General features: G+C 44.9%; 1 pseudogene; it reads right to left on the bottom strand.

Moving 5' to 3' along the window:
* Positions 1-3,736: 3,736 nt before the first annotated feature.
* LOC147979401 (uncharacterized) lies at positions 3,737-5,060 on the bottom strand (annotated as a pseudogene).
* Between the last annotated feature and the right edge of the window lie 10,237 nt (positions 5,061-15,297).

Here is a 15,297-nt window from a genome sequence, read left to right as displayed (position 1 = left end):
CTCCAAGACCCCCATCCTGCTTAGGTCTATAGACCATGTCCCAAGCAGCTAGAGATTGCCTAGGTGTGTCTGAATTTCCTCTCCAAAGGCATTGCCTCTCAATCCTCTCTAGCTGCTTGATAATACCCAGGGGAATATCCAGAGAACATAAAAAATATATTGGCATGGAGAAGAGGACAGAAGTTAGAAGCTGAAGTCTGGATCCTTGATTGAGCATAGCAGAGCTAGCAGTCAGACGCCGTTCCAATTGGTCAACCAGAGGCATGAGATCCTGAATTCTTGGTTTTGTTGTCCCCATTGGCAGGCCCAGATAAGTGAAAGGGAGAGTACCAATGGAGCAACCAAAAACTATAGCAAGCCTGGCAGCCTCATCCTCACTAACATTGAGAGGGACCATCATGGACTTACGGAGAAACATGTATTTGTGAAAAACCAGAATATCCATCAAGGAAGCAAAAATGTGTGTGCTTAGATAATCTTTCTAGCATTTGATCAATAAAAAGGCAGAGGGTAATGATCATTTCTAGTTGCTTTGTTCAATTTTCTAAAATCAATTACCATTCTATAGCTTGTAACAATTCTTTGTGGAATACGTTCATTCTTATCATTAGGAACAACATTTATACCTCCATTCTTAGGGACACAATGAACAAGACTTACCCATCTACTATCAGTTGTGGGATAGATTATACCTCGTTCCAGAAGTTTTAATATTTCCGTTCTTACCACTTCTTTCATCTTCGGATTTAATCAAAGTTGGTGATCAACAATGGGTTTAGCATCAGGTTCCATACTAATCTTGTGCTGACATAGAGTGGGACTAATGCCCTTTAAATCATCAAGAGTATATCCAATAGCACCTCGGTGCTTCCTTAGAACTTTCAATAATCTTTCTTCTTCATGTTTTGAAAGGTTAGCTGATCTGTTGTAAGTACAACAGGATATTTTGCCCGAACTGCGAGTGTCGTGTTCTCCACAGGGACTAGGCGACAGCAACTATATTCGGCTAAAGCTAGATAACACGATATTGGGTGATGAAAATAGAAAATAAACTAACACTAACAAGTTTATCAATAAAGGAAAAGACACATAAACAAAGGGAGGTTCAGATTGTACTTTCAAAGTAGATGCTGACACAAGCATACAAATATGGCCAAAGGGAAACAACAATACTAGAACACATATATTTATCTAACAAGTGTATGACAGAGAGAAGAAACAAGATAATGGACAGGGATGAAAATGCTTTATGTTACAACAAATATTACAGGTACAGAGCTAATACAGAGACTGAAAATTAAATGATCACACAACTGACTACCACAGAGAGTAATTTCAATACAAAATAAAATCACAAGTAGTATTCTGAATTTATACAAACCACTAATTGACAAACAGGCCACATATATATAATTGTTTCACATGAAACACACAAACATATACATTTATATCACAAGAACAATAAACTAGACACCAATCATCAGCAAGTACAGAATATATATGGCATATATAGCTAGCTCTCATACATTTGAAATGAGGGTCACAATGTAACAGTACAAACTCTCAATGGTCAACAAAATGAGAACAACACATGTCTTCGGACTAAACAAGTATCATCGTCACACAACAATAATTTTGATGAATTACACACACACACCCAGAGAGAGAGAGAGAGAGAGAACAACAACAGGCTCGGTTAGGTGAAGAAGAACAGCAACAATGATGGGTTCAAAGATGAACCAAGGGCATCAGGGAGAGAAGAGAAGCAGCAGGTTCGTGGGACATGGAGCAACATCAGTTCGGTTCAAAGAGAAGCAGCAGCAAGGGGTCCCGGAGAAGAAGCAGCAGATATTGAGAAAGTTTGGAGCAGCAGGGGACACTGAAGAGAGAAGCAGCAACAACGCTAAGGGAGATGCAACGGAGAGGAGGCAGCAGCAGCAAGGGGAAGAAGAAGAGCACCAGCAGGAGATGGAGAAGCAAGGGAGATGAGGTGCTGGTCGCGTGGGGGACCAGACACCCGTCTGGTGGGTCGCGCGAGTGGCGGCGCTGGTGGGTGGTGCTGGAGATGGTGATGGTGATGCAGTGCTGGTGGCGGCGATGTGGACGGATGATGGTGGATGGTGCAATAGTGGGTGATGGAGATGGCGAGGATGGGTGGCTGGGTGTCCCTGGTTGGCGCACCGCCACGCCGGCCTGGCCGTGGCGGCGGCCGGTTGTGGAGAAGGTGGGGTGAGGGGAATGGAGATGCCAGGCCTGAAAGGGGATCGGGGCTGCTGCTAGGGATTTTGACCCTCTCCTCGAATCCACACTTTTGCACTTCGGCCCTTCTACTTCTCTGCCTACTTCACAAGTTGATCCCTCCACTCTTTCTTTCTTGCCCTTGAAGCTTTAATATTCATCACACTCAAGTCCCTCTTCCTTCTCTTCTTTCATATACTCATCTCGATTGCCACATGGACAGGAACTTGAAGATTTATAGTGCCTTTGCTCACACTTCTGCAAAATAGACCAAAGACTAGTAAATGATCCTTTATATGATTTTCATGCAAATATTCAATATTTCACAGCAAGAATTGATGGTCATATCTCAATAAACCACATATTTGAGTGCCAAAAGATGTATATGAAATGTGCTTATCAAGTTCCCCCACACTTAAATCTTTGCTTGTCCTCAAGCAAAGGAATATGGCAAGAGTAGGATAGTGAATAGTGAGCTAACCAGAGAATGTCCAAGTGAAGTAGATCTCTAAACAATGCATGCTTTGGACTTAGCTAGAGAAAATCAATGGTTAAGAGTGCTACAGAGCAATAGGACACTAGTAAACTCAATCATTTTAAACTTTTACAAAGTTAAAAGTGGATCAACAAGTTCAAATGCTGATTGCGCCAAAGGGTTCCTAAAGAGAGCATGATCCAAAAAAAACTTATTACCCAAAACATAACATTGGTTTAAGCACCTATTGAATTTGAAGGAAGTAATGTTAATATTTTATCAGTCTCACCAAAGGAACATACCACCGATCCCGAGAACATGGTATACACCTGGCTCGACCAATTATTAGTTTTTTTGTTTGTCTCCCCAAAGGAACATACCACCGATCCCGAGAACATGGTATACACCTGGTTCAACAATTACATTTTTTTATTATAATTACTGTCCAAGCTACCAGATTTCCCATGCCACCGATCCAGGGAACATGACATGCTACTGTAGGTAGTCAGACTTATTTATTCTTTATTACTTATCTTAAATGAAGAACGCATAAGCACAAAAACAAGAATCATCACTTCTCCATGTCCGGTTCACATGCTACCGATCCAGGGAACATAGCATACTAGTCCATAGTGGTAAAGTGATTGCTCTCAATGGGAACACAATAGGCACAAACTCGGCATCTAACACTTAACGATCTAAGTGTATCAAGGTAAAAGCAGAAAATGATTAAGTTTACTAGTGCACTAGGGATTTGAGCACCCAAAACTAATAGCTTTCACTACTTTCAGCAAAGCAAACAGGGTGTAGATCACTAGTTTACAAGGCATTCAACAATCAGTTCGCATATTCTCATCAAGCACCATATGCCAAAGGTGAAATTCAGTGGGACAACATTTAAGAAATGGCACAAGCAACTGAAATAGCACTTTAATTCAGCAAGCATCAACGGATGATGATTTCAAAATGGGTCATGAAACAGCTCACCGGGCTTTGATGATGTAGCACTCGCTTGATCACTCTCTAAGCTACAGCTCTTCTCCTTTGCTTCCTCGTGCATGCTCCAGTTTCACTCTTCTTCATGTGTGCTCCTTGCTTCTCCTCGTCACCATGCTCTGAATCCACCGGGTTCCCAAGGGATGTCACCTCGAACCTGGTCAGCATGTAGTAAACAGTGCAGTAGCAAAAACCTGAAAGAACACTCCACCAAAGAGACAATGCAAGCGGTAGAGATAACACCCTCCAAGTCATCAACCGAGTAGCCAATTACATAAGCATAGCTATAAAGCACATGTTTAGGATGGTAGAAATCAGCAAGGTCAACACTAACATGAGGATGATATTTATCATTAAGCTCAAGACTAGCATGGGAATGATATGTTTCATTTAGCATAGGACTAGCACGAGGAAAGTAACTGTGATCATCACAAATGAGAGTAATGCCAATAACAGGGTGTGTATGATCATGTCCAAGCAAGTAGTTTTTCAAATTTACCTTAAGTGATGGCATCATGCAATGCAAGTTAGAAGCAAAGAAAACATAAGGGAGCATGTCATCAAGAGGATTGGGTAAACCTGACACATCACGCTCATGTATGATAATAGGCCAATGAATCTCAGGTTCTTCATCTTCATCTATAGTAGCTTCTTATACTACTTCAAGAGTAGTAGATGATGAGTCTTCAACTTGATCACTTGGGAATTGCAGCACTTGATCATCTTGTTCCTTGTGTTCTAGTTCATCTTCTTCAATCTGAGGTATCTCTTGCTCAAGGCACTTGCTATCTTGCTCATCTAGATGTGACGGTATTGGAAGCTCACATGTATCAAGGGGAATCCCAAAATTACTCACCTCAAGCTATGAAGAAATAGTACTGCCAGCGTTGATGCTCTTATCAATCTTCTTTACTTCTTCCACTAGCTCATTCCCACTCTTGATCATCTTCATTTCATCTAGTATCACCAGCCTAATTGGATCATCTTCAGCACTCTAAGTGAACTCGAGACTCAAAAGTGTGAGCTTGTCTATGTCATCGAACTCATCTTGTGTGGACACTTGCACATGAGATTGCACAACAGGTGCTGGAGTTGTTGGTTGACCAAATGGAGGACCATTTAACTCCATTGGACACATCTCCTGGTGGTGCGGTATATGAGTAGGAGGTGAATAAAACTATTGTGGTGCATGGTTGTGGCTCTCCTCTTCATACCTAAATCCCTGCATATGATTACTAGAAGCAAATGGTGAGATCTCAAGGTTGTTGCTCCTATACGACATATTCTGGTTTTCAGGCCACCCATATGAGTAATTGTTTTGGTATGAGCTAGGCTGTGGGGCGAAGCTCATGCCATAACAATCTGGAGGGTGAGAGTAACCACGCTGACATTCAGCGGGTGAATTCTAACACCCACGATGCATCTATATCTCCCACGTGTTGGAGCATGACTTAGAGGCATAGTCGCATAGTAGGCATGTCGCAAGAGGGGTAATCTTTACACATCCCATATACTGAATAAGAAAGGGATAAAGAGTTGGCTTGCAATCACCACTTCACACAATACATAAATATAGCATTACATCATCCAGAATACAATCAAGGTCTGACTATGGAACCAAAATAAAGACAACCCCAAATGCAAAAGATCCCCGATCGCCCCAACTGGGCTCCACTACTGATCGTCCGGAAAAGACACATAGTAACGTCATGAATCCTCGTCGAACTCCCACTTGTGTTCGGTCGCATCCCCAGTAATGGCATCATCGGCACCTACATCTGGTTTTGGAAGTAAACTATGAGCCACGGAGACTCAGCAATCTCACACCCTCGCGATCAAGACTATTTAAGCTTATGGGTAGGAAAAGGTAGTGAGGTGGAGCTGCAGCAAGCACTAGCATATATGGTGGCTAACATACGCAAATGAGAGCGAGAAGATAAGCAAAGCACGGTCGAGAAGCTATAAGATCAAGTAGTGATCCTAAACTACGTACGTTTCAAGCATAACACGAGACCGTGTTCTCTTCCCGGACTACGCCGAAAAGAGACCATCATGGCTACACACACTGTTGATTCATTTTAATTAAGTTAAGTGTCAAGTTTTCTATAACCGGACATTAACAAATTCCCATCTACCCATAACCGCGGGCACGACTTTTGAAAGTTCAAATCCCTGCAGGGGTGTCCCAACTTAGCCCATCGCAAGCTCTCACGGTCAACGAAGGATATTCCTTCTCCTAGGAACACCCGATCAAACTCGGAATCCCGGTTACGAGACATTTCGACAATGGTAAAACAAGACCAGCAAAGCCGCTCGAATGTGCCGACAAATCCCGATAGGAGCTGCACATATCTCGTTCTCAGGGCACACCGGATTGTCCAAGATTCCGGTAGGCCAACCCAGAGTTGCCCCTGGTGGCCACTAGCTGCTGACAAGTTGGACCAACACTCAGAGGAGCATTGGCCCGGGGGTTTGACCCTTGAGTCCACGGAACCCAAGAGAAAAAGGCTTAGGTGGAAAATGGTAAAACCAAGGTTGGGCCTTGCTGGAGGAGTTTTATCCAAGGAGAACTATCAAGGGGTTCCCATTATAACCCAACCGCGTAAGGGACGCAAAATCAAGGAACATAACACCGGTATAACGGAAACTAGGGCAGTAACAGTGGAACAAAACACAGGCATAAGGCCGAGCCTTCCACCCTTTACCAAGTATATAGGTGCATTAAAGTAAACAAGATATAATAATGATATCCCAACAATAATCATGTTCCAACAAGGAACAAACATCCAACTTCACCTGCAACTAGCAACGCTATAAGAGGGGCTGAGCAAAGCGGTAACATAGCTAAACAACGGTTTGCTAGGACAAGGTGGGTTAGAGGTTTGACATGGAAATTTGGGAGGTATGATATAGCAAGTGGTAGGTATCGCGGCATAGCAAAAGAGCGAGCAACTAGCAAGCAAAGATAGAAGTAATTTCGAGGGTATGGTCATCTTGCCTGCAAAGTTCTCCCAGTTGACGTAAGCTTGATCCTCGTAAGCGTCTCAACGGGTTCCTCGATCACATACTCATCTCCCGGCACTACCCAAAGCAATAACACAATCAAAGGAAACAGCAATCAACCACGGTGCAGTGCGCAAGCAACATGATGCAAACATGGCATGATATGCGGGATGTGATATGCAATGCATATGCATGCTCCGGAAGGAAAAGATTGAACCAGGCCTCAACTTGGCAAACCAAGAGTTCCGCTGGAAAGACGAGTCGATTTCGGTCAAAATTGATATAAAGATCACCGGAATCGGATGCACGGTTTGCAAATGGCAAGCAAAACAAGAATGGCACAACTCTGCGATTAACACCATGATGCCATCTAGAATGCAATAGGAAACTAAGCTACTGCACTCCAACAAAGCAACAAAGCACATGGCAGCGATCTACTGAATATGTTGACAAAAGATGAACACTGAGCTATGGCTAAATCACACAAGAGCAGGTTCAAACAAGCATGGCAAAAGTGCAAAAGATATCAGCTTCACAGACTTTGTGAAAATACTAACATGTCAGGATTTAACATCAGGAAGCAAAGTTTAGAGCAAGATAACAACATGCTACAGGATTATATCATAGCAAATCAAGGCATGGCATGAATATTTCAAAAGGGCACAGAAAACGTGATGGCACCCATGTAAACATAGCAAGTTTCATTAACAGATTCAGACTTAGCAGAAAACTGGACATGGCATAAACAGAGTTATGTAGGCATGTTTGCGAGGTCGTTGCACTCAACACAAGGCATTGCATGACAAACTAAGCATACACCCAGCAAGAATACATGATAAAGAAGCTAAACATGGCAATAAAAATCTCATAGCATGCATGGATCAACTACAACAACCTTGTCAAAATTGATTAACAAGTAAACAATCTGCCAGGAACATTTTATAGCAAAAGTAGAGCAAGATTGAGTCATGCTAGGTTACTCCATAAATGCAAACAGGGACATGGATGGATAGAGAACAACCATATGCCCAAATCATCCTCACTGAACATACTCAAAATACGATGGATCTCTCTGTAGCAACATGAATACATGGCATTAAAATAACAACAGGGAAATGACTTAGTGGCATTCTAAGTCCTTGAAATCAGCAACATCATGAGAAATATACTTTGCATGCTTGTGCTAGTCACCACATTGATCACAAAAATACATGGCATACATCCCTGTAAAGATGGCATGGCATATCCCAAAACACATGTAGGGCTCAAGTTCATATGCAGCACACAATAATCATGGCAAAAATGACAAATGCTCAATATCTGATAAGTAACAGGAACTAACATTATGAAGCACTCTTGCATCAACAATTTGGGCATCAACATGGACTCAAACAAGCATGGTGCAATGGAACAAAGTGAAGAGGACATCCATGCAAAAAATTTGATATATGGAACGCTCAAAACGGAGCTATGGATGCGGAGTTATGCCATGATGAAAAGTGCTTCAGAAAGTAAAACAAAAAGACTTAGGAATATTTCGGGGTCAACCTAGGGTTTGACCCGATCCAGATCTGGGTGACGCTGGAACCGATGATGGCCGGAATCGAAGCTCGCCGGTGCATTCGCTGGAGAGGAGAGGAGAGGCGGCCGGAGCTGGGGCGGCGGGCGCCGGACGACGAGGTAGGCGGCGGAGGCAGGGCCGGATCTCGCGCGGCGGTAGAGGATCTGGGCGGCGGCGAGCTCAGCAAGGAGGCAACGCAGCGAGGCGGCGACATCGCAGCGTCAGGCGGCACGGCGAAGCTTCCAGGCAGCGGCACGACCGGACCAGATGGCGGGGCGAACCGGAGTGGGCGGCGGGGCGAGCGGGCGGCGAGCGGGCCTAGAGGGCCGGCCGCGGGCTCTCCGGGGCGCGGAGGCGGCCGGTAGCGGTGGTGCCACGTGGCGCGCTGCCACTGGCTGCGGGCATGGCGGCGGGGGCAGGCGGACGTGTCCGTCGGCGGTGGAAGAATGTCCGGCGGCGGCAGGGGCTATTTCTAAGGTTTCATCCGCGAATTGTGAGGAGGGGTGCACATATTTATAGATAGAGGGAGCTAGGAGAGTCCAAATGAAGTGCGGTTTTCGGCCACGCGATCGTGATCGAACGGCCAAGAGGATGGAGGGGGTTTGGATGGATTTTGGGGCCACTTTGGAGGGGTGTTGGGCTGCAACACACACGAGACCTCCATGGTTACTCGGTTAACCGTTGGAGTATCAAACGGACTCCAAATGACATGAAACTTGACAGGCGGTCTACCGGTGGTGTACCAAGGCTGCTTGGAAAATCTCGGTCCAATCTGAGAACGTTTAACACCCGCACACGAAAAGAGACAAAAGGGGGCGCCGGAGGACGTAGGAGTGCCGGATCGCAAAACGGACAACAGGGAAAAAGCTCGGATGCATGAGACGAACATGTATGCAAATGAGATGCACATGATGACATGATATGAAATTCATGACATGGAAAAAATGCAACACGAGGAAAAAACCCAACCACGAGGGAAAATCATAACTTAGAGCCGAAAATGGCAAGAGTTGAAATACAAATATGGTAGGTTACATCCGGGGCGTTACAACACTCCACCACTATGAAATGATCTCGTCCCGAGATCTAGGACTGAAAGAACTCCGGATATTCGGAACAGAGGTGGTCCTCGCGTTCCCAGGTGGCTTCTCGGTCGGAATGGTGTGACCACTTCACTTTTAGGAATTTGATAGACTTGTTGCGACTCTTGCACTCAGTTTCTTCAAGAATAGCAACGGGATGCTCATGATAAGACATGTCTTCTTGGTGATCAATCTCTTCGAAGTTGATGGTGCGGTCAGGTGTCTTGAAACACTTGCGAAGCTTAGACACGTGAAACACATCGTGCACGTTTGCAAAGTTGGACGGAAGCTCAAGTTGATAGGCGAGATCGCCCCTTTTGCCAATGATCTTGAAAGGACCCACGTATCTAGGGGCAGGCTTCCCTTTGATACCGAAGCGATGAGTACCTTTCATTGGAGAGATGCGGAGGTAGACATGGTCTCCGATCTCGAAAGCCAAGTCATGATGCTTGCTATCATAGTAACTCTTCTGGCGCGATTGCGCGGCTTTGAGATTTTCACGAATGACTTTGCAAATTTCTTCAGCCTCTGTGATCAAGTCATTGCCAAGAAGTTGGCATTCACCAGTCTCTGACCAGTTAAGAGGAGTACGACACTTTTTGCCATAGAAAATCTCGAATGGGGCCTTGCCCGAACTCGCTTGGAAGCTGTTGTTGTAGGAGAATTCGGCATATGGAAGACAATCTTACCACTTCATACCGAAAGAAATGACACAAGCCAGGAGCATATCTTCAAGAATTTGATTGACTCGCTCGACTTGTCCACTAGTTTGGGGATGGGAGGCTGTGCTAAAGCGAATGTTGGTGCCCATGGCCTTCTGACAGGAATCGAGAACTTAGAAGTGAAGATGCTTCCACGATATGAAGATATCAACTGCAGAATGCCGTGCAAGGAGACAGTCCTGGAGGCATATAGCTCTGCCAACTGAGTTGTTGTGATAGATTCTTTGATAGGAACAAAATGAGCCACTTTTGTAAGCTTGTCGATGACAACAAAGGTAGCATCATTTCCGCGCTTGGAGTTGGGAAATCCAGTCACGAAGTCCATCTCAATATGGTCAAACTTCCATTTTGGAATAGCAAGCGGTTGGAGGAGACTAGCTGGCCGTTGGTGTTCTGCTTTCACTCTTCTGCGGACATCACATTCATTCACGAACTGAGCAATCTCTTGCTTCATTCGAGTCCACCAATACGACTACTTGAGGTCATGGTACATCTTTGTACTTCTAGGATGAGTAGAGAGGAGTGAATTGTGAGCCTCGTTCATAATGACTTTATGAAGGTCACCTTTAGGAACAACAATTCGATCCTCGAAGAATAGAGTATCTTTGTCATCAAGGCGATAGCACTTGTACTTGGGTTGGCTCTTGGCAATCCCAATCTTCACCTTCTTCACCATTGCATCAAGAAGTTGAGCCTCACGAATATGATCTTCCAAAGTAGGAGAGACTTGGAGGTTGGCAAGGAATCCTTGAGGAACAACTTGGAGATTAAATTTGCGGAAAGCTTCAGAAAGATCCGGTTGGAAGGGCTTGAGAATCAAACTGTTGCAGTAAGCCTTCCTGCTCAAAGCGTCAGCAATGACATTGACCTTGCCTGGAGTATATTCAATACTCGGATTATACTCTTGGATCCTCTCGACCCAACGGGTCTGCCTGAGGTTGAGGTTGGGCTGAGTGAAGATGTACTTGAGGCTCTTATGATCAGTGAAGATGTCCACTTTCCTTCCCAACAAGAGATGTCTCCATGTTAAAAGAGCATGGACAACTGCCGCCAACTCGAGGTCATGAGTGGGGTAGTTCTTTTCGTTGGGCTTCAACTGGCGAGAGGTATAGGCCACAACTTTCTTCTCTTGCATTAACACAGCACCGAGACCTTGCAGGGAAGCATCACAAAAAACTTCGAATGGTTTGGATTCATTAGGAGGAGTCAGAACTGGAGCTGTGACTAGCTTCTCTTTGAGGGTGTTGAAAGCGATGTCACATTCAGGCGTCCAGACATACTTCACATGCTTCTGGAGGAGGTTGGAAAGAGGCTTCGTGATCTTAGAGAAATTCACAATGAATCTTCGACAATAGCTTGCAAGCCCAAGGAAACTGCGGAGCTGCTTCACATTCTAAGGCGGTTCCCAATTCACAGTTGCAGACACCTTCTCAGGATTAACAGCTATGCCCTTGGCGGAGATGATATGCCCAAGGTAGATAACCTCATCGAGCCAAAACTCGCACTTTGAAAACTTCACATAGAACTGATGTTATCTGAGTTTGTCCAGCACCAATCTCAAATGCTTGGCATGATCCTCTTTGTTCTTGGAAAAGACCAAAATATCATCGAGATACACCAAGACGAAGTCATTTGTGTAGGGGTTGAAGATGAAGTTCATCATGTGAGAGAATGTTGGAGGAGCATTAACAAGTCCGAAAGACATGACAGTGTATTCATAAGAACCATAGCTTGTTCTGAATGTTGTCTTGGGGATATCTTGTTCACGAATGCGAATCTGATGATAACCCATATGGAGGTCAAGCTTGGAGAATACTTGGGCACCTTTGAGTTGTTCGAATAACTCATTGATGTTGGGAAGTGGGTACTTGTTCTTTATGGTCTTCTTGTTCAATGGATGGTAGTCGACGCAGAGTTGGTCCGTGCCATCCTTCTTCTTGACAAAAAGAACACCACAACCCCAAGGAGAAGAACTTGGTCGGATCAGACCCATACACTCTTGTATATCAAGTTGTTTCTTCAGCTCCTTCAACTCTTCTGGTCCAAGCTTGTAAGGACGTTTGCAAACAGGTTCCGTGCCAGGCTCAAGATCAATGACGAATTGAACTGGCCAGTGAGGAGGCATTCCTGGAAGCTCTTCTGGAAAGACATCTTGATATTCACAAACGACTGGAATCTGAGAGATGGCATTCAACTTGCCCTTCTCATTGAGAGAAAAAAGTCAAATGGTATCATCATGAGCGGCAAAGATGATCACATCCTTAGACGAGTGTGTCAATTGAATCTGCTTGGCAGCACAATCAAGCCGAGCCTTGTGCTTAGAAAGCTAGTCCGCGCCGAGAATTAGATCAATATCCGAGTTACCAAGAATAATTGGAGAAGCCAGAAATTTGTAGTCACCCATCTTGATAGACACATCCAAAACCATGGAGTTAGCATTCATGCGCTTACCCGGTGAGACAACTGCTAGAGGACTAGGCAAAACTTGGAAAGCCAACTCATGTTTAGATGCAAATGGTCTTGAGATGAAACTAAGTGATGCACCAATGTCAAAAAGAACTTTTGCAGGAATATCATTAACAGGAAGGTTACCCATGATCACTTCTGAAGAGTCCTCTGCATGAGCTGCATTCATCATGTTGACCTTTGCAAACTTGGGATTATGCTTGACCACTGCATTGCTGGCAGATCTCACAGGAGGAGGAGGCGGAAGGCGGCTCTGGTTGAAGCATTTGTTCGCATAGTGCCCCTTCTGCTGACACTTGTTGGACGTAACCTCTGAGAGCGGCCGGTGATACGGAGCACTTGACCTTGGAGCATGAGACGAAACATTGTTCTGATAGCCTGGGTTGGGTGGGTGGGAAGATCCATTGCCACCTTTGCTCTTCTGCTGATAAGGCTGACGGAACAGAGAAGGAGGAGGCAACCAGAACTTTTGCTGCTTAGCTTCCACTTGAGTAGAAGAAGAAGAAGGAGTTGCATCCCTGACTTTCTTCTTTGATGCATCGCACTTGATCTGAGCGGCCTCTTCCTTAAGTGCCATGTTGTAGAAATCATCATACTTGGTCGGCTCAAAAAGTACAAGGGCTAGTTGCAGATATTCTCTGAGACCACCTCTAAACTGATAAATCATGCTCTTCTCGTCAGGGACGTCTTGTTTGGCGAAGCGAGCGAGCCTTTGGAACAGGATGTTGTATTGGTAAACAGACAAGCTACCTTGCTTCAGATTGCGGAACTGCTCACACTTACTCTCAACAACGATTTGAGGAATCTGGTGAGCTTTGAAGTCTCAGCGGAAATCATCCTAGGTAATCACACGACCTCCTATGGAATCTTTGTATTGTTGATACCACTCAACAGCTTGGTCTTTGAGTTGGAACGAAGCAAACTTGACAAAGTCCTCAGGCCTGACATTGCTACACTCAAAATGTTTGCAGATATCCACGAGCCAATCGTCAGCGTCTGTGGCCTCGACATAGTTACTGAAGGACTTCGGCTGGTTTGCGAGGAACTGGTTGAGGGTAGCAAACTGAGCTTGATTGTAGCCATGGCCTTGACTTCCTTGGTTGCACTCTTGCAAGAGTTGCATAAGCATCTGCGTGTTGGCGTTGGTGGCGGCCATGACAGCTTGCCATGCCTCCGGAGGTGGAGGTGGTGGCGGAGGTTCCGTATTCTGACGCGTAGGAGGAGCCATCCTGAAGAGGTTGACATTCGTTAGCATCTTGACAGGCATATATTCAAGCTGAATCAATGGATCGAAATTGCAACATATAGCCTTAACATTCGAACAAGAATGAACGAATGAATTCCAAAGTAAATCATCACACTTCCATATGTTGAGAAGCCACTTAGATAGAGATAGATGAATAAAACAACAAGGTACGGATATGAACAAATAATTGGTAAGGATTACCCAATCACAAACCAAATATCTGCCGGAATAAATACTAGAGCTACATGAATTCCCACTTATGAAACTCCCGAAACTTTTTGGTTATGCAATCAGGTGTTGGGGATACAGGGGAAGCATAATATCTCACCCAAAACTAGCAAATCCTACATCCAGCTGTATCCATCCTTCAACACATAACCAAGAAACCTTCGGAAATCATTTACCTCAACCTTCAAAAAGCATCTGTTATACGAGTTATGGCAATACTCCGGAACTCCCACCCCAGTACTGGGTGGCGTCGAGGTTATCTCACCAACAACTACATAAAAGAGATTTTCGATGTCGGCGAAAGTCAGGTATTCCAGAACTGCAACAATAAAATTGTGATGACAACACCCTGGAGCGCAACTCCCCGGGACACTGCCACAACCCCTAAATGTCAGGAGGCACCAAGAACAATGTTCTCGTCACAAAACCATTGAAACGATTCCAAGATACCCGTGTGATCCTAAAAAAATTCGTGAAATTTTAGAAGAGAAGAGTCAAAACTCTACGTCCGGAGGCCTCACCAGAGTGACGAAGGGACTGAGGAGTAAAAAGAATCCTACTCTCTGATATATATAATCCTATAAGACTCAAAACATTTTTCTAGACTCAACAACGCCAGCGATTCGATCAAGCAGGGGGCTCCTAAGTCGGGGAAGGCTCTCATTACCAACTTGTAACACCCACGATGTGGCTATATCACCCACGTGTCAGAGCACGACTTAGAGGCATAGCCACATAGTAGGCATGTCACAAGAGGGGTAATCTTTACACATCCCATGTACTGAATAAGAAAGGATAAAGAGTTGGCTTACAATGGCTGAGGGAGTCCTAGATTAGGGGGTGTCCGGATGACCGGACTATATCTTCAGTCGGACTCCTGGACTATGAAGATACAAGATTAAAGACTCTGTCCCGTGTCCGGAAGGGACTTTGCTTGGCGTGGAAGGCAAGCTTGGTGATACGGATATGAAGATCTCCTACCATTGTAACCGGCTTTATGTAACCCTAACCCTATCCGGTGTCTATATAAACCGGAGGGTTTTAGTCCGTAGGGCAACATACACATCAACAACCATACCATAGGCTAGCTTCTAGGGTTTAGCCTCCTCGATCTCGTGGCAGATCTACTCTTGTACTACCCATATCATCAATATTACTCAAGCAGGACGTAGGGATTTACCTCCATCGAGAGGGCCCGAACCTGGGTAAAACTTCGTGTCCCTTGTCTCCTATTACCATCCGGCCTAGACGCACAGTTCGGGACCACCTACCCGAGATCC

This window comes from Triticum urartu, chromosome 3A, assembly GCF_056163025.1.
Source record: "Triticum urartu cultivar PI428250 chromosome 3A, HENAU_Tu73, whole genome shotgun sequence".
Taxonomy (NCBI): Eukaryota; Viridiplantae; Streptophyta; class Magnoliopsida; order Poales; family Poaceae; genus Triticum; species Triticum urartu.
Note: the sequence above shows the minus strand (reverse complement) of the source record. Positions and strands in the feature narration are given on the sequence as shown.